The sequence below is a fragment of the Manacus candei genome, unplaced genomic scaffold (genome assembly GCF_025592945.1).
Source record: "Manacus candei isolate 608988 ecotype Guabito, Panama unplaced genomic scaffold, ASM2559294v1 h1tg000035l, whole genome shotgun sequence".
NCBI lineage: Eukaryota > Metazoa > Chordata > Aves > Passeriformes > Pipridae > Manacus > Manacus candei.
In genome coordinates this window covers 2,091,917-2,105,523 of record NW_026138083.1, presented here as the reverse complement: position 1 = coordinate 2,105,523, position 13,607 = coordinate 2,091,917, and the positions used below count along the sequence as shown (strand labels likewise).

The 13,607-nt window shown below is 43.8% G+C and overlaps 1 long non-coding RNA gene across 1 annotated transcript; it reads right to left on the bottom strand.

The window, feature by feature from the left end:
- Window positions 1-4,601: 4,601 nt before the first annotated feature.
- Window positions 4,602-12,342, bottom strand: LOC127473371 (uncharacterized). The gene is made up of 3 exons (XR_007905399.1): window positions 12,245-12,342; window positions 10,405-10,555; window positions 4,602-4,695 (listed from the first exon to the last, which is right to left on the bottom strand). It is a non-coding gene; the product is annotated as an uncharacterized LOC127473371 (long non-coding RNA).
- Window positions 12,343-13,607: the final 1,265 nt, after the last annotated feature.

The window sequence follows — 13,607 nt, the reverse complement described above, 5'->3', positions numbered from 1 at the left end:
GAGCAAGAAGGCAGAAGGCACAATTGAAGTGTTTGCTACTATATTAACGTTTCAGTGACAAATTAAATTTCATTCCCAAGCTCGGTTTCTGCCTTTCTCAGCCTCTTAATGAGGGTGATCTGTCTTCTGAGAATGTCAAACAGTGGTTGCAAAATAGAATAAATTCTTAATAATGCAATCAGATAGTTAAACATTAGCACTTGCAAAAATTTTTGGCACGAAGTGTTCTCATTAAAGGCAGTTTCTCCCTTGTTTATGGCAAAGAGGGTTAGGAACGCTGAGGCAGCAAGATGTGAGACTCCTTCAGAACCACCCAGATCCATATTTAAATGCTGTGGCAATGCTGGAAGGGCTGGAGGAAACCAAGCCCGTATCCAGTAATGTCTTAATTCAGTTTGAGCTGAAAGAGTGCTCAGAGGCTCTGTCAAAGGTCACTGAATCCTTACAAGGATGAAAATCAACTGCCCTGGAAATAAGGAGTAGCTCCAGGAATCCAACAAGATGCTGGGACCCATTTTTGATTTATTATTTGAACCCTTGAAAGTGTTTCTGTGGCAAACAGATCTTTGAGGAGCTATGATAGTTACTGAAGAGGGACAATCTGGCTCTTCCTGCTATTCCAAAACATCCTAGGAATACCCACTGCATCACCAAGCGTGGATAAGATGCCAGGATGAGTAAATGTAGGGTTGAATATCTGGCAGATTAATAAAAAGCAAGCACATCCTCTTTCCATGTGCAGGGAAAATGTATGTGAGGAAAAGAAAGTATTGGAAAAATAAAGCCATCTGGTGTGAGAACAGCAGAGCTCGTTGAAAAATGGTGTCTGCTCCGACAGGGGCACAAAACAAACAAACAAACCCCTCCCTGGGCTCCTAATGTCTTCCAGTTGCCTTAGTTCAACAAATATATTCCATGTTTTCCTTCTCCTCCACTGAAATGGAATTTCCAAGCTTTAGAAGGAAGAGCTGCTTTGGAATGAATAATTGAACCATTCAATTTTCATTCCTGTAAGACAAAAACAGGACTTTTTTTTCCTAAACCACTTGAGTGTGAAGTTAGACTCCATCCAAAACATGCATAAATCTGGGGAAAGTTTATATTTAAAGACAGGGGCATTTTTCAGTGAAAAACATTAAGATGGAAAGCATTAAATGTGAAATTTTCAGCCAGATGTAGTGAACAGGGTCCAAAAGCAACTTCAATCAACATAATGCTGAAGAAAAGCCATAAATGGTACAACATCATCCTGAAGTAAAATTTAAATGACAGCCCTAAGGCATGAAACAAATTGAGTCACAATTATCAAATCAGGCTGTCAATATTTTGATCCTCCAACAGTGCAAGTTTGCTGAAGAAAATTCCAGTCAGGCTCCAATTTCACACATCATTGGCAACAATAACAAGCAGTGACAGATAAGAACCACTCCATGTCCTAATCCATGGGAATGTGAGCTGAGACGAGCAATGAGACAATTGTCCCACGTCCACTAAAACTGAGAGCCTGTTACTGAGTCATTTTCTTAGGCTTGCTAATGGGCAATAATCATCTATAACCCTCTATTACCAGTAGGACTTTAAAATTTAAATTTCACGGACATTTTCAGGAGGGGCCACTCCCAAAACACTCCTTTTCTGCACTGTTGCTGCTGTGTTCTAACACCATGAACATCACACAACTCGTGTGTTGTTCCCAGAAAAGGGGAAAACTCAGGATCCTGCTGCTGTTTAGCTCAGTTCCTAATTCTGTGTGTTCAGTGCTGGCTCCTGAAGTTACTGAATTAAAGAGCACAACATTCCCAAAGTCAAACAAAAACCCGACATCCTTTCCCTTTACCATCATTCTCTACACAGTCCAAATAGTCCTGATTTATTAATGGCAGCTCTGGGGGAAGGGAGATCAGAGACACTACAAAACCTGCCCTGCTTTAGAACCAGCTGTAGTTGGAATTCATGAGAGTGCAGCATGTTTTTATATTTCTGAGAAATACGCATTGACAACATAATCAAATATTTATCCTCCTCTAAAAAGCCATTATTACAAATCCATTCTCATCTTCACATGTTCAATGCCACAGCTCCTGAATATTCAGGCAATTTCAGGTTTTATTGGTGATATAAGATTTGCTCTTTCCTTTCCTGAAGGATCTTCCTTGACTGCCTTCCCCCAGTTGAATTGCCATTGTGAAGGGAATGTTTTCACATCTTGTGTTACTTGTACTGATAAAACTGGAGCTTCACTGACACACAGAGGTATTAACCAGGGCCCAGAGCCAGTTTGCACCTTGTTTTTTAAATGGAGTGAAGAAAGTGGACATGTGGGGGCAGTAACTTTTTAAATTTACATTTTTTTAATGACCTAAAAAAGCTAATTCAGAGCCTCATTAAAGCTAATATTAAACCTACCTCTATTCAGGAAAGCAATTAAGCAGTTTAGAGATGAACATGTCCCCAAATGTCCTCCCAAATCACAGAGATTAGGGCTCATCACTCTGGATTAGACACTGGATTACAAATCAGAGAAAAAGATACTTCATTAGTGGGGTTATGTCAAGAAAAGGAAATTATACCATTTGATTGATGCCCCCAATTAAAACTGTCTGAAAGAGCTCAAAATGCAATCACAGGCACAGGGGAGTGCTCAGAAATGCTCTGAACAGCAATAACTGTTCATACAAATTATTTAGCAGGGATTCTGCAGAGCAAAATGTGCTGGGAAAATCCAAACTGCTCCCGGTCAGTCCCGGAGCACAAAGTGCCCAGACCCCCTGAATTATTCACCACCCAGCATTTGCTGGGCTGGGGTATCCCAAATGTTATTGATGAGGTACTTCAGAGGAGTTGGAGGGATGCTGGGAAATGTGTTTCTCTTCTCTCTCCTTATTTTGTAACACGTTGGGGTTTCCCTAAAAAAATGCACAGGGCTTGAACCCTGCATTATTTATGGCACTCTGAGTTACTGGGGATGGCACCATTAGAAGAATTTCCAACCTACTCACTATTGCATTGCACTTGTGAAATTAAATATATTTTTTTTTTGCCTAAAAAATATATTGCAGATAATGACAGAACAGCCAAGAAAAAATACCAAGTCATAATACACGTGGCAGACTAAAAGCTTTCTGGTGGATAGCTATCAAAACCTTTGTGGTTTGGAAAGCACGATTTATTGTTTTCTTTTTCCTCTCTTTAGTTCCCCAGGTGGAATTCAGCAGCTTTTTAACCTACAGCAGAATAAATTTTTGATTCTTGGGACTGGGCAGTGTTGGGTGTAATATGTCATAAGTACTTGAAAGTGTCTGACATCTACAGGGGTATCCAATTAAAAAATAATAGAGAGAGAATTAATAATATAACATAATTATATGTTATGGGAATATATAATTAATAATATATATGATAATATATAATTAACCATGTATAATACAATTAATAAATTAATGTCTCTATCAGGTGATCAGAAGAAGCTTTTCCCAGTTCACTGACAGAGACACCAAATGTATCAGCTTGAACTTTCCCAGGGAAATTCAAGTGTTTGGGAGGAAATTTCCTCCTGACCCCACAAGATGTAAGCCCACATTTCAAAATGCACAGAGATGCAGAATTCCTGCAGCACTCCCCGAGATCGAGGAGTGGGACAAAACAACTCCTCAGACTGGTAACCTCCTCTGAAAGAGGGAAAGAAATAGGACAAGGAATGTTCAGCCTCTAATTCCTCTGATTTGACATATGTTTTTAATCTCTTGGAAGGAGCAGGAGAGTTTAAGCCTAGCAAGGATTAGTGTAATAGTTCTCTGTTACTCGTGTTTTGTAAGCACAGGCTTAATATTTGATGTGCCTTTACCGTGTCCCAGATCTCCTGAACTTTATCCCAAAGTTATTTCTGGATTTGGCCCGTGTGCCAAATCAAAATGGAGCAATTCCCTTGGATTCCTCCAGGATGGAAAGGCAGGCTGTGGGTGTGGATCTGTCATTACCATCTCCCTGGCTGTGACATCCTGCAGTGTGGGTGTGGCTGTGGCTCGGGAGCGGGGTGTGGGCTGGAGGTGCCAGACTGTTCCTGACGATCCGTGACTGTCTGCTCAGCAAACACACTTTGTTACACCATGACACGCACAATAATTGGGGCTGATTTCAGTGGATCTCCTGGGAATTTCCATGCCATCAGCCACATATGCTGGAGGTCTAATTTTAATATCTGTGAGCGTGTAAAGTGCCTGATGCTTTAATTCTCCATTATTTTAAAGCTTTTGTTTCCTGGAGCTCCTGCAGCTGGCAGGACACACACAGGACAGTGTAGGGCACTGGGCAAGGTGGGGCTGGAGAAAGGCAGTGACTAAAAATGAGGACATTCCTGTCCCTTTTCAGGGCTCTTGTCCCTTTTCTGGGTGCTGTGGGAAGGCTCTTACATTGCAACACTAAACCCGTTTCCATCAGTGCCCTAAAAGCAACAGATGTTTGAGTGTTGCAGATTATTTAGACAATCTCCTCCTGGTCCATAACTGCTGGAGCAGCAGCCCCAAGGAAAAAGCAGAGTTATGCTCACCCAGCTGGAAGTGCATCCCGTGACTGGAGCATCTGATGACAGGGCTTAGGTGGAGATCCAGCCTCCGGAATTGGAGTTGCTCCCAAAGCAGTTGCAGGAATTAAGTAGAAGTGATTTCTAATGAGGGACTGCAATTGGTTCCTTGCTCCCTGGCAAACCAAAAGAGACACAAAATCAATCAAAACTCAGTGTAAATTATTCATCTGACTTTCCTGAGTTTAGCCCAAAACCCCAAGCTGGCAGCAATAAAAGGCCCTTTGCTCTGAGGGGCAGCGGAGCCCAGAGCCCAAACCCCAAACGGGGCTGGGGAGTTAAAACCCTCCAGTTTGAGTTTCAGGTCCCTTTTTTCCTACCCACATTCCAGCTACACAAACATTTGATATTTAATTTCCCAGGCTATATGATGTGGGGGAAACTAGAGGAACCATCAACATTTCACACCCAGCCTTAAAATCCCAGGTACCATTTTGAGTTAGGGGAATAATAAATCTTTCAGAGGAACAAATGTTCCAATCCTGGAGCAATGGGCCAGGGAGACAGAGGTTTAATGAACTCTTTAGAGATGGGTTTTCAGCTGGTGTAAATTGGCTCAGCTTCAACAGAGCCCACAAAAAACCTCTGCCTTATATAAATATACAGTAATGATCTCTCTCTCTCTCTCTATCTTCTGTTGGGAAGCTTTTATCCTCAAAAGCCGTGTTCCATGTGAATTATCTTCGTCATTTTAAGATGTAGGCTCTGGCCTCTGTATTTAACTGCAGCACTTGCTATCAGAAAATCAGGCAGTGCTTCCTAAGGGGAGCTCATGCCTTGAATTCAGCTGTCACAGCCACTCGAGCTGCCTCGGGTAATTGGCTCCTCACAAATCTTTATCTAAAATAGAAAGGCAAATAACTATTAAAACCTTAACCTAAACTGAGGCAGTAAATTAGCCCACAAATTTCTTTTACTGCTCCGTTTTGCATGGATTTCCTCAGCCTATAAATCAGAGCTGAAGGAGAAGTTTGCAGGATCCACGAGGATCTGTGGGGTCTGGAGCCAGAAATGTCGGAGCTGAGGAGGCTCCAGCAGGTTCCTGAATGGGGCTCTCAGCCCCACTTTTTACACCCTTGTAGGAGTGTTTCAGGGTTAATTTTTGAACTGTGGGAGGACTTGAACAGTCCTACAGTGACATGGCTTTTATCCAAATAAAATATATTGATCTTTTTTTATGCGAATCCCACAGAAATGTACAATCCAACACCTCCAAGATTAAGGCACCCAGCTCAATACCTGGATTGGGAACTGTTGCAGGTAAAAATCCTCCTTGGAGTATTCCTGTGATTTTTAAATACTGCATACTGTGTTCTCTGTTATGGAAGTAGGTCAAGGAGTTTGTTTTCTGGCATTTTCCCCTCTGTATCTGTTATATCTTTGCAGTCAAATTCTTCTTTAAAGTACATGTCAACTAAAAATTCAGATCTTTTGTCTTGGAGAACAGGGTCTGGGTGTTAAGGCCTGAATTTGTATTTCAACAGCTTTGCCTGAAGATAAACTTCAGAACACTCATGTTTTTCTGGACCTGGAGTGTCTTGTTCTTTACAGCTGCTGTTCTTTAAATGCTGGGTTTTTTGACATGTGTCTAATAGCAGATTCTTAGACAAACTCACACAATCTAGACAATAAACATTTCATAAGTCCCATAGAGAAGATAAAACCCCAAATTTTCCCTTTCTGTACTGGGGTTGGATTTTGCCTCCCAGTACTTGAAAAACATTTCCCTCAAGATGTGAAATGGCACCTGAATTTTCCATCATTGTGCTTTATACCTTTTCAAAACAGTGTGTGCAACCTTTGCCAAATTATAGGCTAGAGCTTACTAAAAGCACGGTCTAAAAGATTAAAATCACAGTCTAAAATTGCTTGTGACCTTCAGACTCAGTGCAGGGGGGCAGCTCCAAACTGCTCATTGGTTTTGGAGGATTTCCTGTCAATTTAAGTCTCACATTTGCTTCCCTGGGTTAGTTGGCTTTTCCTTTCTTAGTTCCACGAAGGACATCCCTCCCTGTGTCTTAGTGCAGCCCCTGCACGTTGGGGTGTTGAAATCCCCCAGTGCTTCACAGAGTATCTAAAGCTCATTTTATTGATTTATTTTCATTTTTCCCCTTCGGGGCAGCAGCTGGTGCTGTTTGGGGGTCTGTGTTCCCTTTTTAGCTCCCTCTGTCCTGGACTGAATTGCCTCCTCCTGTGGCACATGCCTGGCTTTCCAACAACCCTATTTCCCTGTTGCTCCAGAGCTGGAATGGGCCAATTCCAGGTGCCCGAGCAGGGCAGTGAGGGAGGTTTCAGTGCTGACATCAAGGCAAGCCTGTCCAGCCTCACCTCCCTCAAAAGAATTCAATTGTGCTGAGTAGAAGGAGATTTTGAGCAACTTTGAAAGGCTGGAGAGGGTGAAGTGATAGAGTTCTGTGTTTCTATGGAGTATCAGGAATTCTGTTTCCTCCTTTTCCCTGAAAACACCTACTGTGTGTTGCGGGCTGATTCAGCCCCGCAGCTCCTGTTTTTCCTGGGAATGTCCATGTGGACACATCCAGTGCAGAGGAAAAAGCATAGTCTGGCTCCTCAGGTCGAGGGAGGGAGTCACAAGTAACCATGGCAACCAGGCTGGCCCTGGGAGCAGCAAGGCTTTGCATTCCAAAAAATAAAATAGCCCAAATTCACTACAACAGCCATTAACACTCTGGCTCCTTTGGAGGTCTCTCCCTGGGATCTGTTCCTTAGGGATGCTGACAGCAGTGGCTCTCACACCTAGGTAAGGATGTTTTCCCCTGCTCTACCTGCTGCATCATCATTTATCTGCTGATACATCTAATAATGGCTTTGAATTTAACGTGGATATTTGAATTTCAAGGGGGAGAAACATCGAAGACCATTTTGTGTTCCCCTGAAAAGTTTCCATCTGTCACACACTTCCAAAGCCCAGGGTCTCCCATCAATATTTATAACACTCAGCTCAGTGTTTTCACAAAAGAGCTATTAATGCAACATTTCAGCTCTGGTGACAAGTTACATTTAGTGCTGTCAACCAACAAAGATGTTCTTTGTTTGCAAAATCTCCTCTTTTCCTTTTTTTACTCGACCATTAGGTTTCAGTTTTGAAGGAAATGTGTAGATATGCTTTCCAACATTTTCTGGAAGGCTGTTGGAGAGGTGACAGATGGAGGTTATGGATTAATTTTCCTAGGAGTTTAAATAAAGCTTTTTGTGCAGGTTCTTTGCTTGGGATGAAACTCCTGAATTCCTAAAGGGGACCAGGGAACTTCAGGAGGGGAAAGTCCCTGAAAGAAGGATTTAATTTTGTCACTGCTTATTTTTCTTCCCATGCTAATCAGTCTCTTGTGAGGGTCATCAGTGTGTATGGAAGCAAGAAATTTGATGTAAGTGGCTGTACAAAACCAGTTTAAAAAAATGTTACTTTTGCAGGTTGGAATTAGTCAGCTCCAATCACTGCAGCTGGAATTAAACAGCAGCAGGAAAAACACAGCATAATTTCTGTCCTGCCCCCCGTGTCTGTCCAGCTGGTTAATTGACCTGTGAGTGTGTAACGAACCCCTGCCAATATCCAATCTTTAAACCACTTCCAATCCCATCAAACCGCTCCGTTCCACAGAACCCTCCACTTGAGTCCACGCTGCCTTTCCCCTTTCCCGGTCCTCGTGGAGCTCTGCAGCTGCCAGGACCCTTCAGCAGCCAAACGACCTGCCCAGCCCTGCTGCTGCTCCTGACTGTGTGCACAACCAGGGAAAGGGACAACTGGGACAGGCTGGGGAGCATTCCTGGGAGCATTCCTGGGAGCATTCCTGAGCCTCTGCGGGGTTTGGAGCTGGTTACACACACTCCGGCTCTCTCAGGGAAAGAGGGTTGGCCTTGGGGTTTTGCCAGACCCTGGTTAATTGTTCTTCATTAAGAGCAGCCCCAGGCTGGAGATGATCCCTACAGAGGCCATGATCCATCTCAGCCATCCCATGGCTTGGGAAGAACCTAGTCTGTGGCTTGGTCTGGTAAAACCCTCTCAAAACTGCAGTTCAGATAAATGCAGGGGGGTAAAAGGGCTCGTGATTTTCATTTGCTATTAATTTCATTTCCTCCACCATCCTGCCACGTGCTACATCTCTTGTAGCATTTGGAAAACCGGTGGAGAAACAGAAACACAGCCAGAGATCAACAAAACTACTCTGACAGTGACACTGATGGGAAAATAATCACTCTGAGCTGTGCTGGCTCATTTGGCTCTCGCTCCAAGGTCATGGCTTTGAGCATCTCTGCAAATGCTGCACACAACTGTGACCAAAGTAGAGGGGAAATCAGGAGTAAGATCAAAATCTGGAACTCTTTTTAAAATACTCTCCAAACCCCATAGCTGTCCATATATAAACAATGGAGTGGTTGTAATTTGGGCAGCCTGGAGGCCTACCCAAAGCCATGAGCTGCCATTCCAGCTACTGCAGACTGACTGCTCTGGGACAATACAATCCAGCTCCAGCTGACTTTAACCAGGGAGTTGGGGACCTCCCCAAAATGCAGTTTTTATCCCAGCTTTCCTGAGGTCAATAATCACCCCCACTGAATTTCAAGGCCACTGCTGGATATGCTGAGACTCAGGAATCAAGAAAACAACAAAAGGGAATTAATCACTTTAAGTTTTTTTCCTTGCCTGATTCCAGTTTCACAGCACAAGCCCAATCAGGAAATGTATTTGTGCACTTCAGCTGGATCTGTCATGGAATATTTTGACTACCAGTGTGGGCAAAAGGCAATTTGAAGTAACCTACTGCCAAAATAATTTTGGTGCCTTGCTTTAAAATTGAGAGGCTCCAGCCCAGATTCAGAGAGCAAGGCCAGTGTCATGTCCTCAGTGGCAATGCCATCGTGGTCATCAGACCAAGAAGGACAATACTGATTTTAAGGTGTATGTGGGTGGAGAAAAATAAGGAGATTGCAATAATCAACATGTAGCATCAGAAGTGAATCTGGTTTCCTTGGCAACTTCTAGTGTGTGGTCTGTGTATCCCTGAGAATTTTACTTGTAAGTGGGAGCAGGTACTTACTGGAGACTGGAATGCTTTGGAGGGAGAGAATTCCTGTTTCCTGTGCAGTCACTGTCTCCTCCCTTGGGAACTGGGATGGTTGTTAAATTGTGTCATTTGAATAGTTACAGCAGAAGAGCTTTGGTTAAAAATACCTCCCTACCCCAAAATAGACCAAAAGCAATTTAAAAAGTAGGTAGAAAAGTACTTTGTTTTGGTGTTTGGGATACAGCAATCCCTGGGACTGGGCTCTGGGCTGATGTTTTCATCAGCCCCTCTGCTTCCAAGCATTAAATCATCGTGACTGAAGCATCAAAAGCTCACGAGGCTTTAAAAATGGAAAGTGTTGGGTTGTTTAGCTTTTCCCATCCATCATTTCAATCTTTGCATGATATCTTCAAAGATTTTCTTTTTAATAAAAATGGAATTGCTCTGCAATCCCATGAGAGGAAATAAAATTGCAAGATGTTAAAAATCACAAAGAATGACAATGAAGTCAAGTTACAGACTTAACTGGCTTTAAGTGGGAGCAAAAAAAAAAAGAAAAAACACCCCAACAAAATATACAGTGACTCCTATATAAAACATTGTTGGGATAAAAAAAAGTTTAAAATACATTCTTTAATGAGGCACTTTCCTCTCTGTGGTACCTGAAATGGAAATGGAGATAATTCTGCTCCATGTTTGGACACATTTCATGCTGCTTCACATTTTGATTTGACCCAGTCACAGAAATTGCTGAAGTATAAAATGTAAATAAAGCAGAGACAGCAAGGAGCAAAGTAGATTTACCTTTTGGTCCTGACTTCAGTCTGAGTTGTTGGTGCTGTTTGCCAGGGGATGGATCTGCCTGAACACCTGTGTGGAGGCAACTCCCACAACGCTGTTGCTGGAGGGGTTTCCTGGATGGACCAAAATCTCTGCAGGGGTTGGATGTGCTGTGCTGAAAAAGAGGATTTACTGTGACTACAGAGAACTGTGATCAGGATTGACATCAGAGCATCTGATAAACCAACCACAAGCAGTAAATGCAGGAGCTTGTGGGGTATTTCTTTAGCTTCTCCAAGGCACTAATCCAGACCTAATGGCAGCTGCTCATTTTCCTATGAATATTTCATGGTGTGTTAACTCTTAGACTAACCCACTCAAATAGCCAGTTACTTTTATACTGTAATTTATGTGTGACCTTTGTGATCAGAGTGTCTGAGAACACATGGAAATTAATGAATTCTCTCTTCTCACCAGGATGAGGAACTGAGGTAATAATTTCTCATTACAGAAGGGAAAAGAGGGCACACGTCATGTCCAATCTTTTAGCCTGTGGCTGAGCTGTGAACTAAGCCCAGCTCTCCAGAGCCAGGTTCATGCTGAAGCAAATAGGTCAGACTTGCTCTCACCAGACCATCTCACTAGACCATGCACGGGCCGAATTGCAATGTAACATTTAGAAAGCACATTCAAGTTTTTTAATCCAGGAGTCAAATTTTCCTTTGCAAACGTGTCCTCTCTTGCCCTAGAGAGCTCTCAGGGGCGCTTGAGGGGTTGTAAGCACTGCCAAGGACAGCAGAGTTTCTCTGGCTCATTCTCTCCTCACCCCATTCCGTGTAGGAGTGGGCAGGAGGAAGAGCCTCTCTCACCACACAGACGGTGCTGAAACACTTGCACCACCTCCCATTAACGCCGTGGCTTTGTTACTGCGGGAGAACATTTGCAAATGAAGTGCAGAAAGGTTCCAGTTACTGGTCCTGCCCACCCACAGCAGGTCACCTCACAGCATCACATCAAGAACAAGTGTGTCCCCTGCTGTCACCAGACTGGAGAGGGGCAGGACCCACAGGGCTGACAATCCTGGGAACAACAGGTGATTGTCTGCCTTTCTTTCAGTTTGCTATTCCTATTTTTCCATCCTCCATTCCCTGCTTCCAACAGCTTCTGTCCTGCTGTCGTTCCTTCTGTTCTACCCCCATCTTCCATCTGCCCTTACATCAGTTTTTATCCTTCCATCCTTTCTTCCTACACTCCATCCTTCCTTCATTCTTTCTTCCATCTCTGTCCTTCTTTCTGCCAATGCTACCATTTGACCTCCCTCCCTTTTTTTGTTCTTCCATGCCCTTCCATCTATTCTGCCTTCCATCTTTGTCTGTACATACATTCCACTTTCTACCCTTCCATCCTATTTTCCATTCCTCCATTCTTCATTCTGCCCTCCTCTCCTTCTACTCCTCTTTCTTCCTCCTGTTGGCTGTGCTTCCATCCCTCTGTTCTGCCACTCTTATTTCCATCCTTCTGTCCTTCCATCTGGTTCCTCCAGCCTTCCCTCCTTCCTTCCATATTTCCTACCATACATCTTTCTATCTATCCTTCTTTCTGCCCATCCTTCTTTCCTTCCATCTGTCACTCATTCTTCCCTTCTGTCCTTCTTTCCATACCATCCACTTTGTATCTTTCTCACCTTCCTTCCCTCCACTGATGCCTCCCATGCATCCTTTTGTCCTTCCATATGTTGTCCTTTCCATCCATCTGTTCTTCTACCCATCCCTTCCTAGGTCTGTCTCTCCTCACTCCCATCCATCCTTACATTTCTATACCCATTATATATCAAATACATCTATTTATCATGGGTGAAACTCACCTTTCCCTGGTGCTCTCCCTGACCAGCAGCAGCAGATCCCTGTTTGTGCTCCGTTTGAGGGCATCTATCTGTCCATCTGCACCTCCCTTCTTCTGGCCTTTCTCCTTGGACATGTCCTTCTATCCTGCTGGTGGTCGCTGGGGGCAGTTAAAGACCCTTCCCACAGGGCTGGGAATGGTGTCAGCAGTGCTGAGTGACTCCAGCCCCAACCTGCAGAGTGCAATTGGAATGAAAGGAGTTTATTTTCATGCAGAGACACAAGTTTTGTGCTACAATGCACGGCCTTTTCCATGTAATACCCTACACCCCTCACTAACAGCACCCCCTGCCCCTCTGCACACCCTTCTCCTTGCAGCGTCCCCAATGCACCTTCGAGGAGGGGAGGAGGCATCAATAGTCTGGATTTAGGCAATGGGTGGTTTTGGCAAGAACCTCAGCCAGAATTGCTGCCATCAATCTCCCATTACTGTAATGACACGTTCAAATGGCACAGGGCTTACAGGCTGTGCTGGGAATTATCCATCCACCTGCTCCCTAAACCCTGCTACATGTGTTTATCCTTCCCATCTCCCATCTTTGGACCACACTGACTCGCCAAGAAGGAAAAAAAAAAAAAATAGGTATTTATCAACACAGCCCTGTTTTGTGCAGCATTCCAGCAACTCTGTCTGGATCTGTCTGGATCAGACACCCAACACTGCTCATCTGAGATAAACAAAGGGAAAAGCACAGGGCTGATAACCAGCAGTAGTTTCTTGCAGCACACACAAACACCCTCCCTGCCTCTCCCCAGCCATAAATTGGAAAGGACACTGGTGGGAGGAGAAGGGTTTTACTCCATCTGAGCCAATCCTGAATCCCCTGGCTGAGTTATGGGATGTACACCGATGGGGCTGTCAGCCTGCTCCTTTAGGAGTGACAGAGTTGCAGAGAAAACCCCTTTGTTTGCCTGAGATAATATTGTGTTTTTCCCGAGTCCTTTATGAGGGAGGTGACGTACGAGGGACGTTCCTCCTGAAATACAGAGACACTAAATCAGCAATTGCTGAACAGCCCTGACTGAACAAGGGCCTGCACTGAGCTCTGCAGCCAAGGGATGCTGGTGTCCCCCAACAGCCTCACAAGGGGATTTTCTCCCGAAATACTGTCTGTCAATTAGCACAGAGCCATTGCTTAGAATCTTAGGATTTCCTCAGCAGTAATCACAGCCTTTAAACCAGCTTTTCTACGAGCACACCTAACTCATATCCATAGGAAAAGGAAGTTTCCTTGGAGAAAACTGAAATGGGAAGGCACTACACATTCATTTTATTGAATTAAAGACAAAAATTATTAAAAGGCAAGGGAGGACATGTTAAAAAAA